Genomic DNA, 17,085 nt, shown 5'->3' on the forward strand with positions numbered 1-17,085 from the left:
TTGTTTAATGTACCCAAATTTCTGATTCTCTAAGACTCCCTGAGTGTCCACTGTTGAGTTTTAGTGAAACCTCACTTTTGCTCACTGAGAGGAAAAAGTATTCAGGCTGTTTGCATTACAGGTTGTGGAGCTACAAGAAATAAAGGTTCTCTCTACCATAATATTGCTTCCATTTTGTAATGCCTTATTTCTTTTACTTTAGTTTCTGACTTTATATGCCTCTATGATTGTTTTCCATTCACTATTAAGTTTTGGTGAGTTTCTTTAGTTCCCCCCTCACTGAGAAATATTGTTCTTGCCTTCTAAGACTTGAACTGAAGAACTGCCGTGGGTGCATTCTTCCTCCAATCTGCCAACTTCCCTTCTCCTGACAGCCAATTTGCACAAGACTTCAAGGAATGTTTAGGGCCAAAATATACTCTATCTTGATGAATACCTCATGTGAACTTGAAAACAAATTTTATTTTCTCTTAGTTGTATGAAGTATTTGTACAAATGCCAAATAGATCTATATGAATGATAATGATTTTGGTAAATTCCTAGGGTTGCCATATATAAGTATCAGCTTTATTGGGTTGAAGTAATGCAACTGTACTATCTTAGAGCTCTATTCCCTAGAAATCCCACATTGACCTGTTAGCAGGACCATGCTCCTTCTGAAAACTTTAGGGAAGAATTTTTTTTTCTGCCCATTATTAACTTTTACTGGTTTGGTGGCCATCCTTGGTCTGCTTGGTTTTCAACTGCAGCACTTTACTTTCTGCTTCCATCATCACATGGGATTAGTCCCTCATGAATGTGCCCCATCTTCTTATGAGAAGAGATGCCCTATTTGGAGAATGGGTCTACCCTGCTCCAAGGGGATACTTTTAATTGCTGAGATCACAATGACTCTCATTTCAACCCAGTGAAATTTGGAGGTACTGGTGTTAGGACTTAAACATATACTTAGGTGGAAGTATTTTGACCCATAACAGAGATGACTGATTCAAGAGTATACTTTTTCTTTTCTTCCTGATGGATTTGTTAACTGTTATAAAGGAATGCTGAAACATTCTAGTGTAACAGTAGAATATTTCACTTCTCATTGTAGTTTCTTCCATTTATTTTCTATTTTAATTTTTCTTTCCTGATATGCTCCTTCTCTTGCCATTCAGAAACAATCATATGCCAGAAGCAACGGAGCCTGTGTGTGTTAAACAACCATCTCCATACACTCTAGACCCATGTCCACAGTAAGGAAGCCCCTGGAGTAATTCATCAGCAAACCAATATACTGACAGTTACACTGCATTTCCCTAGATTGCAATTGAGTCATCATGCAAGTGGCATCAATGAATTTTGGAGGAGACCAAACAAATTATATTGCTGAGGTAATCTGACCCTTATTTGTCTAAGATATAAGTGTTGTTTTGTTCCTTTTCATTCAAATTCATTCATGAAAATATGACAGTGTTCATTATAGGTGACTCATACAATTTCTTTTGTGGGGAAATTGCAACTACACATCTACTACCTATGAGAATGGTTTAAGATGACATTAACATATGACAAAGAACTATTGTCAAATGATTGTAGTGAACATTTTCCTCAGTGGCACTTTTCCTTGGTGGAAAATGAATTTTGTTCATGTCATCAAATTGTACCTGAGAAATCCCTCATGCAAAGCTCATGTCTTTTCACAAGTGCCCTCTCTGCCTTACTTTGTGATCTTTGCCCCAACTGCTGTTTCCCATCTAGTTATCTAATGTCACCACAGCCAACAGTAGACTTGTGAGAATGATTTCATGTTCAAACTGTCTTCCTTTCTGTAACTACAGGTAACCTCTGCAGCAAAGGAGAAATGTAAGTATTCTCAACTCTCTAACATGCTGAGTTTTCCTTACTTTTGAGTGCAGAGTCTCAGTAATTCCACTACCTCCTTGAGAATGAGAAATGAGGAGATTGTGGTCCAAATTAATTAAAACACACACATACACACACACACACACACCAAAAAAAAAAAAAAAAAACCCTATGGCCATTCTCCATAGTTCCTGAAAGCACCTGTGTGAGTTGAATGATGTGGTTAGTTCAATGAGAGATTTATATGTGTTGCTCTGTGTACATCCATGTCACTTGATTCTGAGTGTTCCTGTGTGTTCCTTTGTGCACGTTTGTATGTTTCTCTAGATATAGATATATACATACCAAGATGTCAATATCCACATGTTAAAAAAATGCCATGTTCATTAAATCATGATTTTGTATATGTGTAAATAGAGCAAATGATAAACTTTCCATGTCTGCAGTTTGTTCCACGCCAAGAATACCTCAATTAATATGCAAAATATATCCCATACAAATCTGGAAAATTTTCACGACACTCAATAAGGAAAAAGCTCTGTTACTTTCCTGTCGCTGCACCAGTAGCATCTTCATTTAATAACAAACCTCACCTATCAGTAGGCCCTGTATTTAGACAGGGCATTTGATTGTTCATCACACTTCATTCATGACAGTTTTTCACATTCATATACATTTTCTCTGAGAGGTGTCAGAATTTATTTTCCAAACCCCATTCTAAGCACAAAGTTCTGGACAGGGCCAATCCTTAACAGTGACCCTCAGGTCCACTAGCACTTTGTGCTCACTTATGGTAATCTGAGACAGAGAAGATGCCCAGGCCAGAGGTTCCTGTAGCTAAGGAAGGGTTTTGTTTGCATGTTCCAACTGACATTGAAACCTGCCTTATTGGGTCCTTTTTTAGACACTACTTTGTGGGAAACATGTTTAAACTCAAGGGACTTTCACGGGGGATGACCAGTGCAGCTGCAGCTCATCTAGTTACAGAATAAAAGATGGGCTCCAGTGAAGGTCAAGCTCAGCTAAGTAGTGGTGTCTAATCCCACATTTTAGGTCTGTGCTGCTCCCTGTGTGGCCTGCAGGATATCACATTGACAGTGTCTCTGATAGAACTTCACATTGTTGGTCTCAAATGCTATTTAGGTCCTTCTAATCATACATACATGGATACTGACACTGAATTGTCACTGTGAGGGTAGAACCACTGTGCTCAACATTCCTCCTCATTTCTGAGCTCATCCCTGGGCAGAGTGTCTTTATCTTAGTCCCTGTCAGCATTTGATGAATGCCACTCTGTGCTAAAACCTCACTTGTACAGCATGTGGGGCTCTACAGTGACCCAGTTATCCACCTGGGATCTCACCAGGACCAGCCACAATCGGTAGGGAATTTAAGAAGAGTGCATTGTGTCCAAGCTCTGCACCCACATTTCTCATCAGCTCTAGGTGTAATGTGCCTGACCTACTGGGGAGCCATCTGGATCTTAATGTTGACTTTGTTGATGTAGAGTCCTCAGTCCCTCAGAGACTTCCTGACCCTTTTGCATGAGTCCATAGTCTACTTATAAATGATGAGTGAGGTTATGCTAGCAAACTGTTGTCCAAGGAAACCCAGAGAAAGAAAATTCATGCTTGCTTCATCATTGAACTCCAGGCCTTGGCCATTAAAAAGAACAATCACTATTTGGATATGCTGTGTATTTTTAATTTTGTTTGAATTTTAATACAAAACTTTCAAAGTCTCATCCCAGTTCCACATTTCAAGAGGCCAGTAGAACCATGTGCATAAGGCAGAGAACAATCCAATTCTCTTGTGGGCAGCTGCTCTGATGATGGCACAGGGTATGTTCTGTGAGTTTATATTCCTGAAACTGTTGGCATCACAGTTTGCGTGTCAGGTTGGTCTGTTTCAAGGAGAGAGTGATAATGTGCCAATGGAAGGAAGTAGTTAAAATTTGATTCCTTCAGTTCCACTCTCTCACTAGAAGGTTTGCAAATGTTTGCAGCATCCTGTTGAGGCCTCTGACTCCCCAGAGCTCAGAGAGGGTCTGAGAAGCCAGAACAGAGATCAGGGTGATCCTGACTATTAATGTTAGTATGACTCTGTTTTTCTTGCTGATATGAAAACCCTTGAGACTGAATAATTTATACAGGTATGTTTAACTTACAGTTCTGAAGATACAAGGCATGGCACTGGCAAACACTTGGCTTTCAAACACTTGGCTTTAGTGAATGCTCACTTATCTGCATTGCATGATTGGTGGTGTCAGCATGATGCAGGTGCAGGAGGGAGACATCACATGGGGAGACAGGAAGCCAACAGGGATCAGATTATTCATTTGCTTTTCTTATATAACCAGTGTCTAACAAGAGTTGAGAAATCTATATTCTTACTTTTGAATCTCATGCCCTCAAATGACCTCATCATCTCCAAGCAGACCCTTCTTCATACAGGTGTCACAACTCTCATTATGGCCATACTAAGGACCAAGCCTCAATCACACAATCCTGTGTGGGACAAACATCATCCAACCTTAGCAACCATCATGAGCTTAATTGTGACAAATAATGCATGGACAATCTTAAGTAACACTGTTTCTGATGTTTGTGTCTCTAAAGGTTGGATGTGGAGCAAAGATTATGATTCAAGCAGTGATGAAGAAGAGCTTGCAGGTAGGAATAGCCCTATTTGCATGCCAAAATGGAAAAGGAGTCCTTCTAGGAGTTGAGTTCACCTACTCATGTGGGAAAAAAGGAACTGGCATGAAATAAAAATAAACAGAAATATGTATTGCTTTTATAAAAATAAGAGTTGGTAGACCTCGTGACTTTGAGCATCCAGTTTGTAAGAAGACATTTTTCTGCTTTGACAGTTAAACACAATCTTCCATGCAAGTCCCACTCGGTCCTGAATTTCCCTCTGCTAAGCATCAAGTAGCTTGGATTTTATTGTTTTTGTTGGCACTTGGCATGAAAGAATTAAGATCTGCACTTTAGATTTGAACCACCGTGGGAGAAATCTAATGGAACACACTTTCTTAGAGTCAGTTTGTGAACCTGTAATTGAAGATCTCTCTAGTGCTAAGCAGTGAGTAAGAATTCAAAATTCCCCTTTGCATGTTTGCTTCATAGAGCAGCACTTTCTCTTCTATGTTTTGTCTACTTCTGGTTTAAAATAAACTCCCAACTGTGGGCAACTTAAAGAAAATTGTTTCAGTACTCCATGGATAGGCCACTGTGTTCTCTTGTAAAAGAGTGGGGAGAAGTTCCTCCTTGAACATGTTTCTAACCTCCAGTCTTCATCTAATTCCCAAGCCCTGGGACTAGGAGGAAAATCTGAATGTGCTTATATTCAAGAGGCCTAACTCCAGAAAGCCAGGAAGACTGTGGCTGCCTCTTGGAGGAACAGGATGACACAGACATCCCTACTGAGAACAGTGGCAGAATGTAAACTGGAAAAGAGCTCTTGGGATCCTAGATCTATTTCTCATTGCAGAGGTGAGTTGATGGAGGCCAGGAGACAGGAGTGCAGACAAGAGGAAGAATGGAGAGCTTTGACTTTGGCTCTAGAACACCAGAAGCAGGAGCAACTCAAGTTCTCACCTTGACTTTAACTCTGCCTTTCCTTTTTCTAAGGCCACATCATCACCATCAAGGCCATGGTCCACAGAGAAGACATAGAAACTGATTCAGAGGATGAGGATGATGATGATGAGGAGGAGGAGGAGGAGGAGGAAGAGGAGGAGAAAAGGACCAGAAATCTGTACGTAATTGATTTTCTATTGGTTTCTCTTATTTATCCTTTCTTATGTAGAGATTCTGTAGATTTTACATGTTTCATCTTTCCCACTTTTTATGACTTTTCTAAAGGTGCTTTCCTCATCCAGATCTTTGAGGTACTTGGACCTTCAAAGTCTTAAATCTCTCTGAACCAACATTCTTAGTCTTGCCCTGGTTTCAACCACAGGCAACACCACTGAATCATGCTGAGCAATACTGCATGGCCATGCACTGAGCTTGAGTGTAGGGGGCTTCAGAAATATTGAGTTGTTGCCTGATGCATGAGACATAAACAATCTGTCTCTGTTCTAGTGACAGTTGAATAGCTGGATTCTTCTGTCTTTGCTGCTCTGAGCATGCATGAATGTATTCTTCCTTTCCTAGGTCAAGATTACACAATTGGAAAGTAGTTCCTGTAACATGAATTGTTTCCAGGGGTCCTCTCTTGATTTTAAATGTGGGCTCAATGCAGCAAAGGTGATAAAGCAGTTTAGGAAGAGGAAATTTGAGTGTGGAAATAATGGGAGGGAGAGCAGAGATCAAAATCCACATATGCTCCATTGCTTCCTTAAGTTTCTTTGTTGCACTTTATGCAATCCATCAGAAGCAATTAGAGCACTGAAGTGGCCCCAGTTGCATGTGACCATGGCCATGCAAGAGGAGATACAGTTTGATTAAAATCAGTGCAAAGAAGCTGTCTGAGGATAGAGCTACAGAGGGTAGGGCTGGAGGAGCAGGGTCCTTGCTCCACCCTGTGTCATCACATGTGCTGCTCCTCAGGGTCCGAGATGTGTGCTACTCAGCCTTTATACCCAAATGTCCTAGAGAACCCTTCCCATTGCCTCATGTTCACGTCTAGGGAAGCAGCCTCAGAAGGTTGTGAAGGTGAATGTCTATGGGAATTTGCTCCTGAGGACATTCATAGACACTCTCTGCCCACAGACAACACCCTCAGCTGAAGGCAGCATACCAGCCTCAGTGCTCCCTGACCAGATCCCAGGAGACACCAGGGCCCAAATTCATCTTGCATATCCTGAGAATAATTGTGGTCCTGGACACTCTCTGTGCCAAGAAACTCATCCCAAGTGACCTTTTTTTTAAATCTGATTCTATGTTATAGACTCCATAAAACACCAGTGAAAGAAGTGATTTTGGCCCCGGGACACAGGAGAGATGATACCTGTAGTGGACAGCACCTGGAATTAGCCTGCAACACTTGGAGAAGGAGCTGTTTTTGGTTCCAAAGACAAAACAGTCTATTATGTATAGAATTTACAGATTTATGTGTTCTTTGTTTAATAATTTTAATATTAGTACTTCTTGTTAAATTTTTATATAAAATTTATATTTCCTTGGTAATAATTGTTTTTTAAATTCATTCTGCAAAATAAAACACACTAAACAGAGGTAGATGTTCCTGAGATAGATCTCAATGAATTACAAAGCAGTTACCCTGGTGACCCCCATCACTATCAGTCCTCTCCTCCTATACCCCTCAGTTTGCTTTTTAGGTTGTTTTTTCAGGTTGGTATTATAACATTCACTAAATTAATGATGTGGGTGATACAATAAAGAAATGAATAATTAAATTGAAAGCTAAATAAAATCCCAACTAAATTTCATAAGTGTTTAATTAAGTGATCCATTTATTAGCTAACTAAATCTCCAGTCAAGACACCCAATATAAGAAAGAGCTGGGAAACACTTGGAAATTTTCATTTATGAAAATTGTGTTTTTTACAGTTTGTATCCTTTTCTCAATCAAGAAGATATTTTTTTTGTAAATCACATACATATAAAACAAGTTGGAAACATACATTATAAACTTGTACAAATGGCATTAAATACATTAACTGACATGTTTCTCATTGGAAATAGGTTGGTTGCTGTATATATAGAGAGCATGAAAACTACTAAAATAATAATAAAGTCTAGACAAAATATAAATGTCTGCTCTATGGTAACATATGAGCATCACTCCAATCTGAACATGCTAAAATTACATAATACATTAAAAACTATGTCTTAAAACTATATATTTTAATAAGAAATAAATTCAATAAATAATGATAATACAGGGAATGGAGTTGTGGCTCAGTGGTAGAGTACTTACCTCACACATGTGAGGCCATGGGTTTGATCCTCAGCACCACATATAATAAATAGTATAAATGCATTGTGTCCATCTGCAACTAAAAATTTTTTTTAAAAAAAAAAAAAAAAGAATGATGGGCTGGGGATGTAGCTCAATGTTAGACCACTCGCCTAGCTTATGTGAGGCACTGGGTTGAATTCTCAGAACCACATATAAATAAATAAAATAAAGGTCCATTGATAACTAAAAAATGTAAGAAAAAAATGGTAATACTGAGTACCAAGGCACTCAGATTTCAAATTTCATGCTTCTTTTCCATTGATCCAATATTTTGACAACTAAGTTTTCAAAATTTGATCAGAGCCAATATCTATTATTTTATAAATTTACTTTCCCCATAAAAGACCTTTGATAAACATCCAAAATATTCAGGTTAAATAAATTTGAAATTAAGCTGAAAGAAATTATAGTGTCATTTTTCACTGTCACCCCAAGTGTTTGAGTATTACAAGTTATTCAACCAACACAACAAAATGAAAATCATAATGACACAGCATGTATTATAAATTAAAACAAAACAACAGTCTGTGTAACAGAAACAAAATAGAGCAGTGGCGCATTAAATGAAAATGTAAATTAATCTTGGAGTAAGACATTGAAAGATGATCAGTGCTGTGGGATGATTTGGGACTGAATACTTTACTACTATTCAGTGCAGGTTCTAGAACCCCTTTCATCCACACAGGGATGGAGTTGGGGGACAAAAATCTGAGCTGGAAGACAACATTTTATTTATCTTTTGTTTGACAGACAAGTCCCTCAGCCTGCTGTACTGACCACAGGCAAGCAAAATCAATAACCACTTAAGTGATCAGCAGACAAGCATGGTCATGTCATTACTAGGCAAAGAGTTCAGAGACCAGAAGTTCATACGTTAGTTGCTAGTGTCAACTCTACCTTCAGTCACAATTTTTTGGAAAGGATGGACACACATATTGGGCCTTTGAACTTCAGTAGTCACTGCACTTCACACACCATTGAGTTTTCAATAGGGTACTCAAGGACTGAAGTGGCTGGTGCCAACATGTAAGGTATTTGTAGGGTGTGTAGATCAACCCAGCCTCTGGCCCTGGAGGGACAATTGCAACAGTAATGTGAGGCGTTCCTTTTGGCATGACAGAGGTCTGTATTTGTCTGATCAAAGACATTGCTGTACGGTCAGCTGGAGACAAGTACTCAGGGTCACTGGTGAGAGAAAAGGTGCAGCCCCAGTTATGATCCTAGGAACAGCTGGGGCTGTTGCCACAAGAGAAAAGGCAATCAGAATCAGAAGCTTCATCAGCTGCATCTTCTTCAGCTTGCCCAATACAGTGAAACATCATGGATGCACCTTGTTCTCAAAATTTTATTAAAGATAGATAAAATAAAAGTTCTATAATTTTAACTCAGTTTGAACATTTTTCCCTTTCTGCTGCAGGTACCAGTATTTGCCTCAGTTCTTCAATGGCCCTCTATAGTTTTACTTTGATCTATTCTGAGCATCTTCCACAGTGATTAGTCCATCTGAATCTTCATGTGAATGCTCCCAATTCAATTTGCTCTATTTTGCTCCTCCTTCTCTTTATCTTTCATTGATTCTTTGCTTCAGGCCATTGTTTTACCTCCAGTTTCTGCCTCAAGCTCTTTAGCTGTAAATCCTCTGGGGCCAAAGATACTACCAAGAAAATTAAAATCTAGATATTTAAACTTTTTGAATTTTTTTACACAAATAGAGCACAGATTTTATTTCTCTGGTTGTAGATGATGCAGAGTCACTCCATTCATTAAATCATACCATACAAAGGGTAGTAATGTCTTTCTCATTCCACCATCTCGCCCCCACACACCCTCCCCTCCACCTCCTCTCCTCTGCTCAATCCAAAATTTCTCATTCTTCCCTTGACTCTCCCCCAGAATATTATGGACATGCTCCACTTATCAGAGAATATATTTGGCCTTTGGCTTTTTGGGATTGACTTATTTTGTTCCATGATATTCTCCAACTCTGTCCACTTACCTGTCAATGCTATAATTTCATTCTTCTTTAAGGATGAGTAATGTTCCATTCTGTGTATGTACCACAGTTTGTTTATACATTCAAATGTTGAAGAGCATATAGATTGTTTCCATGGTTTAGCTACTGTGAATTCAGCTGCTATGAACACTGATGTCACTGCATTACTATGGTGTGATTTTAAGTCTTTGGTGTATACACCTAAGAGTGGAAATGCTGGGTCAAATGGTGGTCCCATTAAAAGTTTTCTAAGGAATCTCCAATCTGCTTTCCAAAGTGGTCACACCATTTTGCAGTCACAAAAATCAGAATATTCTCTTACAGCACATTTAGTTTTTCTCATAAGTGAACAATAGTCCCCACATAATCAGGCAATTTTGCACACCTTTTATTTTTTGTACTGCCATTTAATGTGTGTACATGTCTTTCGGTACTCTGCTAATTTATTCCCCTGGCAGTCGCTAGAGGTGGTTGAAGATCCTTCAGAATTTAGACAGGATGCTCAAGAGCTTCTTGTCCTTCACTAGCTGCATCAGGTTTTCTGGGATTCTCATTTCCCCTGCCAGGCTCCATAGATAACTTCCCCGCAGATCAATCCTCCGCAGATCACTTCCCCCAATGCCTTGGCACCAATACCAGAGAGGAGGAATGGGCAGGGGCAATACCTGGACACTGTCTGCTGGGGACCCAGTGTGCCTCTCTGCACTAGCTCCTGTTCTGGGCCCAGAGCTGAGACCTGTGGAAGCTGGCTTGTATATAAGCTATAGTGAAAGTTGAGGAATGTGTATGTACTCCAGTGTGTAGAGACACAGTGACATATGCCACAGTGGTTATGGTGGCCCAGCTGGGCAGACAGTCTTATCCCCTAGATGTATGCTAATAGAGGACTTGGTGATAGGAGACAAAATCTGCTGTTTAGGGCAATCCCTCCAGGAGAATCCCAATGTAGACCATGGGAGTTTGGGAATAGTCATGTCACCTGCTGCAGAGAATTACACACCTTTTGAAGAACAGCCCATGGTGCAAATCCTTTTCCTGGTAGGTAGAAAACAACATCAGTCATCACTTGAACATGAGGCCAGAACTGTGTGATTTGCCAGTCAGAAGGTCAAGGAGGCTCAGCATCGTGGATAATTTACATTTGGGAAGGAGCAAGAGCAGGGTTCCCTCCCAGTACTCTGCATGGGCATATGGTAAAGGTCCCATGTTTCCAACTTTCCAGTATCAGACACTATCCCAAGAGTCCTATGTATGTCCCATTGGAGGAGATGAGGCTGTGGGTACAAGGTGAGTGTGACACTACTGCTACCTGAGGGCTCTAGTCCAATAATGTCTAATAATAATACTGTGAAAGCTGATTATGCAAAGTCTCCTAACAGCATTAAAATTAAAAATGCATACATAATTATTTTAATAATGTTATATAACCCACTGTATCAAAGATGTATCATTTCTACAAAGGTTAGATGAACACTTATTTATGATATAATTTATATTCTTTTTCTCATGTCATTTCTTTGAAATAGGTTTTATATATTTATGTTACATGTTAATTTGAACAGTAAAATTTTCTCAGAAACGTTTGATCTGTTTTCTATTTTCTCATTTACATTTTTAAGGTAGATTTACTTTACTAACCGAAGCATGATTGGTAATTTTCTAACCACTAAATTGTTAACAGAAATAATATTTACCCTTTGATATTTACAGCCAGATATGTAAATGTGATTTGTGTTTGTTAAAATAAATTCAACTTTGAAGGAAATGGATGTTTGTTTCAAAACTACTGTTTGAACAACTATCTTATGAAAGTCCATAATTTAAGTAGTATACTAACACAACACTTCTAAGTCTATGTAGTATAATTGTTTAAAATTTTTATTTCTTCTTTTTAGATATACATGACAGTAGAGTGGTTTTGGATATATATATATATATATATATATATATATATATATATATATATATATATATATATATATGGAAAATTTACCATTCTTGTGGTTATACATGATGCAGAGTTACACTGGTTGTGTATTCATACATAGAGACAGAAGTTATGTAAATAATCTAATAGGGGATATAAAAAAGCAGTCTTTTCACTGTTCAATATTACAAGCCTCTGCTATTTTCACATTTATGTTCACAGAAATGCAGTGTTGATTTTAAGTGACTGTTTTCATCATCATGGTTTTACTATAAAGAAAATAAACTATGTGTTTGCAAAATCATGAAGATATTTTGGTGCCAGGTCATAATCACCAAACAGTGACCTGAGAAAGAAATGATCCTGATGATGAAGTGGATCTTAAATCAATTGGTGTGTCTCAGGTGGCTTCCATCCCTAGACACACATATGTTTTCCCAAGCAGCTCATGAACAAAATGTCCATGCTTTCATGAAGAGAGATTATTCATGTGGTCATGACAACATATTTCTACTCACAGAGATGACCTGCCTATAGCCAGGTGACAACAGCAGAATCCAACCCTGAGTTCTAATATGATGTTATTTCCTATTTGAAGCAGCCAGGTACCTCAGAGAAGATTGATGACACTAGACCTTTCATCATGGCAGACTGACATTAGTTCCCAGTGAAACATTCATTTACCCTTGAGGGAGCTTGTTTTCTTGCCTGCAGAGCTTTTGCCAAAACTGTTATCCATGAACTTAGTGAACACCTTAACCACCATTTGGTATTCAACATGGGGCTTCTGAGCACAATGCTTATGTCACAGCCAATAAAGGGGAGCAATCAGCCATATTCCTGCCATTACTACTCTTACATTTCCCCAACATCCTAAAACACTAGGTCTGACAAAAAAGTTGACTGGCTTTTGAGGAGTCAAAGATGAATCTTGGTGACTGGTTACACCCATATCCAATACATGATGATATTTGTGGCATAGGAAGGATTCCTGGAGCTGGAATGAGGGCCTGGGACTGGGAGTGACTCCACTAGTGACTCGCTAGCACAATGTTTGCTTCCCATTTTAGTAATTCAACCCTTTATTGGTCTAGTGCAGAGGAATTTGTTCCAAACACAGGACACAAAAATGACTGCTCTAACCTGGGTCCAAGCCTCCCTTTTGCTACTCATGACAAGGAACATTAGACCAAGTTGGGGCTATTGGGTCATGATTGGTCCTGATAATCAGAGGAATTAAGTTGCCACTGCTGACTCAAAATAAGGAGGCAATATATGGAAAGAAGCATGTTCTCTCATCCTTCCTTGTACTGCAGTTAAGGTCAGAATACCAACACAATCCAACTCAACAGGGCTATTGGTGCACCTATGTTTTCTGGAGTGAGGATTTGTGCATTCCACCTGACACTACTAGCTAGAGATCAACACTAAAAGCATTTTTTGGTGGTCAAGGGATTTAGAATAGATAAGTGAGAAATTACCAATGATGATCACAGGAATTAGAATTCTAAAGAGAAATATTTATTTTAATGTGAATATATTTGAATATGTTTTCCTTCCTCTGTCTGATTCTATTGTCCTCTAACATAGGTGTTTTAAAAATAGGTAACTATCCAAGCCCGGTGTCACATGCCTGTAATCCCAGCCACTCGGGAGACTGAGGCAGGAGGATTATGAGATCATAGAAGACTCAAGAAAAGCAAGGCATTAAGCTATTCAGTGAGACCCTGTCTCTAAATAAAACACAAGATAGGGCTGGGGATGTGACTCAGTGGTCTAGTGCACCTGAGTTCAATCCTCTGTTCAAAAGAATAAAAATAGTTAACATTTTACTTCAATATTTAATTTACAGGATATCATAGGTGGAGGAAAATGAACATACTTGAGGTCAAAAAGCGTATTGTATTCTCTTGCTTGGAAAAGATGCACATTTTTTGGGGGGGGGGGCGTTGATGGATCATCTAATTAGATGTAGCCTGGATATCATAATTATCTTTAGGTGGAGAATGAGTGATCATGGAAGTGGCAATGAGTTTCCGGTTGACACAGGTGGAATATGGTGCCATTTTTAGTTAAAAATGTGTTAGCTTCAGTGTATTCCTAAAAATTGATCACATGTATATTTCTGGTAGTAGGAGGAATGCTTTCTATTGTATAAGCTATGGAGGATAGAAGTGAATCCCTTCAATCCTGTGACTCATGCCTGTATATGTGTATCTGTTGGGCCACTACATAGAGAGGAGGGGTCAGGTTGTTCACATGTCCTTGGATTCACCTCCAGCATGGTTCTGATGCTTCAACTCTTTCATAACCCAGAATACTAAGATGTCTGGCTCGATTTTTATTTTACCAAATGCAAGGAAAGAGTGGTGCTAGATGAGGCATCAGGGTATTTACCATGGAATTTAGCAGCCTAGAGCATCTTTCTGAGTATAGAATGGCCTTCCAGGTCCATGATTAGTCAGGTATGTTGTTGCTGCTGTGATGAAAATCTGACAAGAAAAAATTAGAGGAGGATTTTTTTTTTGGACTCAGGTTTTGAAATTTGTTCATATATGGCCTTTTTGATTTCTCTGTTTCTAAACTGAGGCAAAATATCATGGCCTAATGACATAGAGAAGAAAAGCATCTTGAATCATGACAATCAGGAAGCAGAGAGACCTCAGTCTCTCAAAGAGACTAGGAACAAAATAGAAATCCCAAAGTCTCATCCCCAGTGACAACCTCATTCAGCCAGTCTACCTGTATATACTTACCACCTATATCATTGGATTAACCACTGATTAGTTTTCACCTCACCACCTCTTCATTTTTCCTCTCAAAATTCTTGCATTGCCTCACCCATGAGATTTATGGAACACCCTATATCCAAACCATAACAGTCCCTGAATGCCTTTGTGGGATATCACTCTTCATTGATTTCTGTCCTCAAATGCATGGCACAGCTGGGATCTCTGAGACCTCTCTCAGATTTTTGGGATAAGTGTGTGTTTGGTCAATATTCAAATTATGAATCCTCTGGGCATACTACTAATAGGAAGCCACTCAAATCAGCTGTGAGGACAAAAGAAGAGACAGGAGGTGGAGGTTCAGCATTCAAATTTCTTCAAGATGCTTTGGGCAAAATATCATTCTTGTTCCCATGACCTCTGGTTATAGTCATTTTCCAGATGTTGACCCCTTTGCCAGTCTTCCAACTCTACAGAGCTGTTTTTTGTTTTGTTTTAATCTGGGCCTAGTTCAGATGGGCTGTTGCCCTTTCATGTTCCTATCCATAGGCAGGGTGTCTCCCTGCTGAGAGACCACTGATGACAAGTGACTTAGCATAAGATCACCATGGGCCCTCACGTTCTTCGTAGTCCTCTCAGTAGCTCCAAGATGGACTTTGGTTTCATCTTTGGCATTTCATTTAATGTTCCTCTTATTGTTGACATGCTTTTATGCATTTCACAGTTGTACATTGTTTACATAATCAACCACCTTCTTTTATGGATTTACCACCAATTTTAGTCTCAAACATTGTGTTTGACATACTTCATTCTGCAATGTACCATAAATAGCCACAATTATTTTTATTTTTTAATCATCCATGCTTTATTTGGCATGTTTAAAGTCACCACAATCCAGACCTGATGGACAAAACAAATTTAGGTCCTTTATTATCTGTGAAGTTCATCAGTGTCACAGTTTCCATGGCTGAGCTCTGAAAAATGAGTTGTCAAGGATTCCTCAATCAGGGAGAATCCTGCCTCTGAACCAAGGTGAATTCCAGGTTCAAGGCTCTGAATTGAGGCAGCTGAGAGTCAGTGTCACTCTGAGATTCTCCTCAGGGATCCTGTCCATTCTTCATGCAGGGAGAAGTGACCAAGTGCTCCCTTCCCTCATGCATGACCGCATAAGAAATTCTTCCTGGAAAGAAGGTATGAATGGCTGGAGGTGGGAGGAAATGCCAGAGAGGACTGTGCAGCCATCTTTGGAAGACCCTGGGTTAGAGAAGTCTTCCTAGGGATGACTTCTGGACAGTGATAAATAGTTTCCTGAGATTAGCAGGAGGCACATACAGTCAGGCTGGGAGAAGGAAACAGACTGCAGGAGCCCACATTTTCTCATACAATGCCCCCTCCTACAGCACCTGGACCTTAGAGTTTTCTCCCTAAGGAAATTCAACCAGCATTGTCTGCCATGTTTACACATACAATCAGCCTCCTTCAGTGCATTTCCCAGTGGGTGTGCCTTGGCTCTTGCCAGTGTCCTGGGGGTGACCCTGTGTTTGTCTGACCCTCAGAATGTAGTCATTGCAACAACGGACACAGTTTAAACTCTTCTGATGTCCTTTCATGGACTGAATTTGGACTCCTCCTGTTCACCCCCAGGGCTGGCCTCACTCTGTCTATGCAACCCCAGCTTCTCTCCTAGCTTCCTCTGAATGCCCCTCCACTGCCCCTTGCTGGTTAAGGATTCACAGAGTAGCAGCCCCCCTCCTGAGGACCCCAAATCTTCTGTCATTGAAGAGCCTATTGTTAGGATGACAAGCCTCACTCTGTGCCAGTTGTGCCAAAATGTACCCTGTCCTGTGTCTCAGATTGGTGGCATTGACAGTGCATGAGGAGTCATGGCAGGTCAAGTTTCTGTTACCAAGCGCTTTGTTTCTGTTATAAGAGAATCCATCAAACCCAAGCCTATCTCCTCACATGCAATAGGGTAGAGAAATTGTGTGAAACTTTGTGTGGATGCAGGCTTCTTAGGTATTGAGAAACTAAGACTCATATGTTCCATCTTATGTAATCACATATAATGACAGACTTCTGCCAATGTGCTGATTTCTACATGTATTTTATCCTTTTTTTAGGTTCCTCACTGCTCCTCTAGCAGATTCCATTGTGATTGGTTTATTTTTTTCCCATCATACCACTTTGGTTACCTTTCATATCCTTTTATCTATATTTTAAATTTATTTTCATAGTGGTTTCTATTTGCTTTACATCAATACCAACATAGTTTGCAATGATGCTGAGTTCTATTACCATGTTCCCTTTCCTCCTACCCTCATCTGTCCCCTCTTGTTTATGATGCTGTTGTCAAAGTCTGATGTGCATACTGGAATTTTTTGATCATTTCCATTATTGATTCAAACTATGAACATTTCTCTCCTGTTTTTAATTCTTATGGCAATATGTTAGAAACTAAAATACAATCATTGTTAGGATTTATGTTCAACTACTTAAGTACCTTTAGCAGAGATATTAATTCTTCAGGTTCTCAAGTTCCCATCTCTTACCCTTCTTAAGTCTTAGGACTCCCCTAAGTATTTCATGCTGGGCAGGACTACTAGAACAAAATGTGCTCTGTAACTTTTCCATTTGTGGTGGTCAGCTCTTCTTCACTT

At 39.4% G+C, this 17,085-nt stretch overlaps 1 protein-coding gene, 2 pseudogenes and 1 gene segment (V, D, J or C); 3 read left to right on the top strand and 1 right to left on the bottom strand.

Moving 5' to 3' along the window:
• The window catches only part of LOC114107630 (KH domain-containing RNA-binding protein QKI-like), a 140,064-nt pseudogene extending 129,738 nt beyond the window's left edge, over positions 1-10,326 (bottom strand).
• The window catches only part of LOC114084216 (immunoglobulin lambda-1 light chain-like), an 878,674-nt gene that overhangs the window by 595,135 nt on the left and 266,454 nt on the right, over positions 1-17,085 (top strand). The gene's annotated exons all lie outside the window — the stretch shown is intronic.
• LOC114084215 (immunoglobulin lambda variable 2-18-like) overlaps positions 1-17,085 on the top strand; it is a 473,618-nt gene that overhangs the window by 185,334 nt on the left and 271,199 nt on the right.
• Positions 1-17,085, top strand: part of LOC114107629 (chondroitin sulfate synthase 1-like) — a 93,222-nt pseudogene that overhangs the window by 70,685 nt on the left and 5,452 nt on the right.

Source organism: Marmota flaviventris, chromosome 1, assembly GCF_047511675.1.
Source record: "Marmota flaviventris isolate mMarFla1 chromosome 1, mMarFla1.hap1, whole genome shotgun sequence".
Lineage (NCBI taxonomy): Eukaryota > Metazoa > Chordata > Mammalia > Rodentia > Sciuridae > Marmota > Marmota flaviventris.